A 6,000-nucleotide genomic window follows, 5' to 3' on the forward strand; every position below is an offset into this window, starting at 1 on the left:
TGGTCAGTTTTTCTTTAAATTTCCGCAGCAACGGGGAGACATTAAGCTTGACATAGTTGGCTAAAAAAGGATGAACTATTATTCCCAAGTATCTAAATTGATCCACTATTAAAATCAGAGAGGCTGCCTGAGGTAATGGGCACTCCAATGAGTCCAATGGTAACAAAGCCGACTTGTTATTTGGAAGCCAGAGAAGGATCCAAACCTGCGTATCAATGCCATCAATCCGGTCAGGGAATCAGCGGTGTCACCCAAAAAAAAGCAGGGCGGCGTCCACATATAGAGCAATTTTCTCTTCCCCCTGCGCCTCTCTTGAACCCATGGATCTTGGGATCTGCCCTGATAGCTGCTGCAAGGGGCTCCACCGCCAGGGCAAACAAAAGGGTGGGGACAGTGGACACCCCTGTCATGTGCCCCTATATAGAGGGAATGACGGAGAGAGCATGTTATTTATCCGAATACAGGCAGTAGGAGCCCCATACAGCAGCTTGATCCAGGAGATGAACGTGGCCCCCAGTCCATATTTCTCGAGCACCACCCACAGATACTGCCACTCCACACTATCAAACGCCTTAGCGGCATCGAATGACAGAATCGCTCTGTGGCCACAGTTGTCTGAGGGTATTTGCATGTTGAAAAACAATTTGCAGAGATTTATGGCGGTGGACCGATTTGGTATAAACCCTGACTGATCCCTATGCACTATCTTGGCTATCACCTTGGAGAGGCGCATGGCTAGCACTTTAGCAAGTATTTTCAGGTCCGTAGTAATGAGCGAGATAGGGCAATAGGATTCAGGTTGGTCCGGATCCTTCCCAGGCTTCAGAAGAACAACCACCACCGCCTCGTATATCGAAGCAGGCAGGGAACCCGCCTCGTAAGAAGCTGTAATAGTGTGAAACAGCTCAGGCAACCGAACCCCACTGAAATTTTGTTAGAACTCTATGGGGATCCTGTCCGTACCCGGTGCCTTGGAGTTGGGGATTGTAGCTAGAGCCTCCTGAAGTTCCTACAAGGTGTAGACGTCTTGCAAAGTGGAACGGAACCCCTGTAATATGGACAGTGTGTCAGTGACTATGTGGGCCGTGGGAAGTGATAATCTGTGTATAACCGAAGAGGGTCGATGCGCTCGAGATATATTAGAGAGCATATGACCAGTTTTTTTTCTCCATGCTTTATTTTGTTGAGAAATCACTTTGAAAAACACCACCTTGAGTAAGGCCAAATGTTTCATGTAGAATTTACTTCCTGGAATCCATCTCCCCTTAGATCAAGCATGTGTACAGTAGGGTGTGCTTAGCTGAGAAAACCCCTCCTCTCCACCCCTTCTGAAGACTCCTGGGAAGTAAGACATAATTTGCCTTGGCAAGAAACCAGGAAGTAGCTGAAGAAATGTATATAGCAAAATTTTAAAACCAGTCAATATAATATGTTATCCTATTTACTAATGCTAGCAGCATGAGGATTAAAAATAATCAATGTTAATTGGAAGAGTAAAGTTCTACTTTAGGGACACAGTAGATACACGTGTGGCAAAGGACACATTGAATACATGTGGTGAATGTGGTGCTAATGTCAGTACAGCCATGGCCAAGTATTTTGAGGACACAAATATTAATTTTTACAAAGTCTGCTGCCTTCGTTTTTATGATGGCAATTTGCATATACTCCAGAATGTTATGAAGAGTAATCAGATTAATTGCAAAGTCCCTCTTTGCATTGAAAATTAACTTAATCCCATAAAAACATTTCCACTGCATTTGTGAAGAAAGCTTTAGGCCCCATGCACACGGAGCGTTAGAAAAAACGTACGTCAAAGTTAGTTCTGACGCCGGAAAAAGCAGCTGTAAAAACGTGCTTTCAGTAGCTTTTTCCATTGGCGTTATTGCACGTTTTGCCACGTTGCTTTTAGCAGCGTTTTTTTTTCTTCCATTCAAAATCAATGGTTCCCTATGGGAGCCTATTGATTTGAATGGAGGTCGCACCGCAACACCGCAAGTCGGATCCGACTTGCGGGGCGACTTGCGCTGTGAGAATCTTGAGGGGGAACTCCACGCCAAAATGGGAAAAAAACGGCGTGGGGGTCCCCCCCAGGGTTCCAAACCAGGCCCTTCGGGTCTGTTATGGAATTTGAGGGTAGCCCCATGCCGAAAAAACGGCATGGGGTCCCCCCCAAAATCCATACCAAACCCTTATCCGAGCATGCAGCCCGGCAGGCCAGGAAAGGGGAGGGGACGAGCGAGCGGCCCCACCCCCCCTGGACCACACCAGGCCACATGCCCTCAACATGGGGGGGTGTTGGTGCTTTGGGGCAGGGGGAGCTCTGCACCCCCCACCTCAAAGCACCTTGCCCCCATGTTGATGAGGACAAGGGCCTCATCCCCACAACCCTGGCCGGTGGTTGTGGGGGTCTGCGGGCAGGGGGCTCATCGGAATCTGGAAGCCCCCTTTAACAAGGGGGCACCCCAGATCCCGGACCCCCTCCCTATGTGAATGGGTATGGGGTACACTGTACCCCTACCCATTCACCCCATAAAAGGCAGTGTATGGAAATAACGACAAGAGACGTTTTGGAAAGTTTATTAAAAATCTTCATCCGACTCTTCTTGTCTTCTCCTCTCCGGGGGTCTTCTCCGGGGTCTTCTGCTCTTTTGCTGTCCGCCCTTCTTGTCTTCTCCTCTCCGGGGTCTTCTCCGGGGTCTTCTGCTCTTTTGCTGTCCGCCCTTCTTGTCTTCTCCTCTCCGGGGTCTTCTGCTCTTTTGCTGTCCCCCTCTTCTTGTGTTCTTCTCTCCGGGGTCTTCTGCTGTCCCCTCTTCTGCTGTCCTCTTTTCTTTTCTTCTCCTCTCCGGTCTTCTGCTCTTTTGCTGTCGGCTGTCGGCTGTCTTCTTCCTCCGGTCCTCCTCCGACGACGTCTCCGCTGATTATGCCTATCTCCGGTCTCTTCAGCTTATTATATAGCCATTAGGGGCGTGGCCCCGATGACGTCATCTGGAGACCCCGCCCCCTCATGTCACAGATGACGTCATATGTGACATGAGGGGGCGGGGCCTCCAGATGATGTCATCGGGGCCACGCCCCTAATGGCTATATAATAAGCTGAAGAGACCGGAGATAGGCATAATCAGCGGAGACGTCGTCGGAGGAGGACCGGAGGAAGAAGACAGCCGACAGCCGACAGCAAAAGAGCAGAAGACCGGAGAGGAGAAGAAAAGAAGAGAGGACAGCAGAAGAGGGGACAGCAGAAGACCCCGGAGACAAGAACACAAGAAGAGGGGGACAGCAAAAGAGCAGAAGACCCCGGAGAGGAGAAGACAAGAAGGGCGGACAGCAAAAGAGCAGAAGACCCCGGAGAAGACCCCGGAGAGGAGAAGACAAGAAGGGCGGACAGCAAAAGAGCAGAAGACCCCGGAGAAGACCCCCGGAGAGGAGAAGACAAGAAGAGTCGGATGAAGATTTTTAATAAACTTTCCAAAACGTCTCTTGTCGTTATTTCCATACACTGCCTTTTATGGGGTGAATGGGTAGGGGTACAGTGTACCCCATACCCATTCACATAGGGAGGGGGTCCGGGATCTTGGGGTGCCCCCTTGTTAAAGGGGGCTTCCAGATTCCGATGAGCCCCCTGCCCGCAGACCCCCACAACCACCGGCCAGGGTTGTGGGGATGAGGCCCTTGTCCTCATCAACATGGGGGCAAGGTGCTTTGAGGTGGGGGGTGCAGAGCTCCCCCTGCCCCAAAGCACCAACACCCCCCCATGTTGAGGGCATGTGGCCTGGTGTGGTCCAGGGGGGGTGGGGCCGCTCGCTCGTCCCCTCCCCTTTCCTGGCCTGCCGGGCTGCATGCTCGGATAAGGGTTTGGTATGGATTTTGGGGGGGACCCCATGCCGTTTTTTCGGCATGGGGCTACCCTCAAATTCCATAACAGACCCGAAGGGCCTGGTTTGGAACCCTGGGGGGGACCCCACGCCGTTTTTTTCCCATTTTGGCGTGGCGTTCCCCCTCAAGATTCCCACAGCGCAAGTCACCCCGCAAGTCGGATCCGACTTGCGGTGTTGCGGTGCGACCTCCATTCAAATCAATAGGATCCCATAGGGAACCATTGATTTTGAATGGAAGAAAAAAAAACGTATAACGTGGCTTAACGCACGTTAAGCAACGTTATAGCAAAGTTATTCAGCTTTTAGCAGCGTCAGGCGTTTTTAACGCTGTAACGCTGGTCCTCAGAACGTGCAGGTGGTGGGTTCTTGTTGCAGCCTAAAAACGTCTAAGCCACTTACAGCTCAAAAACGTCTGAGTGTGCATGAGGCCATAGAATAACATGGAGGGGCGTTTTTAGGCTGCAAAAAGAAAACGCCTGACGCTGCTTACAGCGGCGTTAAAAACGTCCCGTGTGCATGGGGCCTTAGGATAACCAAGAAAGTCCAGCAAGCACCAGGACCATCTCCTACAGTTGATTCAGCATGTAAGAAAGTTGTGATAAGAAACCTAGTTGTTCTCCCTTTTTAATTTTTCTTTTTTTTTTTTTTTTAGGTAAAACTCCTATAGAAAGGGGATCATCACACCTTAGTCCGCTGAATCTGCTCCCTAGGTGGACATTGCCTTCTCTTGGGAATACTCCCACATGGCATGAATTTCTGCCATGGACTTATAATGCCACAATGGATAAATGGCATCAAAGAATCTGATCTTACAGCCTGTAAAACTATTTGCATCTTTATGTAGGGGAGAAGAACTGTGAAATATGGACGAAATGTTAAAATAAAACATATATTTTTAACCTGAAAGACTTTGAAAGGAAAGACGCAGTAAACTTTTTATGGTTGAGGTTAAACTTCATTTTAAAGTCCTAACGTTACATATGTACAAAGACTTTTGAAAACAATTTTAGAAAATAATATTTTGTTCATTGTCCAATATGCTACAGAATTTCTTTCTTTACCCACCGAAGCTCTGTTCTTAAATATTTAGTTCTCAGCTTCCGAGAAAGGTGAAGCCTAAAGAAGACCTAAAAGTAATACTCAGTATGTGTGATAAACATCTGAATTGACGCTAGCTGCTGCAGTAACAGCTTTTTTATGTAAATCTTGTATTAAATGAAACAAATCTGGCCAGATCTTAATATGCAAATTCACCAAATGCAGTGACGTCAAAGTATTGTAGTCTTTTTTTTTTTTTGCTTTACTGCTGTATATTCATATTTTTTTCTACATTGGAAAATAAATTTAACCTTCTTGGACATCTTTAAAATGAAAAACACAAATATCGTCAGTGAGGTTTTTTTTTTAAAATCATAACTTATTTTTAAACACCTTCACAATCACAAGATTAACTTTCTTGGACATTGTTACTCATGCTGAAAGAATGTTGAAGCTAAATGCCAGTCTTGCAAAACTAAATAAAATTGTTGCGTTATCCCTTTTATTCCTCAAATGTGCACAAACCAATCTAAGTGATGTGATAAATGAACAGATATATATATATATTTATATATCACGAGAGAAGCGCCTCTAAGTGTAGGAGTAAAACCACTTTAATGAGTAAAAGGACAATTGGCAACTCACATAGCAAGTAGATTAAAAGGCAAATCACGATAGAATCATAATGTGAAGCTGACATCAGTGTCCGTCAACCAAAGCGCTGGCTCCCGTTGTTCAATTCCTCCACTCGTTACCCAGAAGTCAGTCGGAAGATGGAATGGGTATCAAAGCGAGGCTTGGGGCGCTCATGGAAGAAATGTCTTGGTATGCTGACGCCTTAAGAGTTCCCTTTACTGGAACTAAGGGCCAAGCCCAGCCCCTGAAAAAAAAACCCACAACATAATTCCCCCTCCACCAAATGGTTTGAACCATTTCACAAAGCAAGGTCCATAAAGACATGAATGAGCAAGTTTGGGTTGGAGGAACGTGACTGGCCTGCACCTCAACCGGATAGAATGCCTTTGGGATGAATTAGAGTGGAGACTGCAAGCCAGGCCTTCTCATCCACATCAGTGTCTGACCT

General features: G+C 47.2%; 1 protein-coding gene across 2 annotated transcripts in view; it reads left to right on the forward strand.

Moving 5' to 3' along the window:
• TCF20 (transcription factor 20) overlaps positions 1-5,218 on the forward strand; it is a 325,469-nt gene extending 320,251 nt beyond the window's left edge. Inside the window, exon 6 of one of the 2 annotated variants that reach the window (XR_014225560.1) lies at positions 4,531-5,218. The gene's annotated coding sequence lies outside the window, so the exon portion shown is untranslated. The remainder of the gene's footprint in view (positions 1-4,530) is intronic. The other variant, XM_082265222.1, reaches the window with a different exon arrangement.
• Positions 5,219-6,000: the final 782 nt, after the last annotated feature.

The sequence above is a fragment of the Pelophylax lessonae genome (assembly GCF_965119305.1).
Source record: "Pelophylax lessonae genome assembly, chromosome: 8".
NCBI classification, from domain to species: Eukaryota; Metazoa; Chordata; class Amphibia; order Anura; family Ranidae; genus Pelophylax; species Pelophylax lessonae.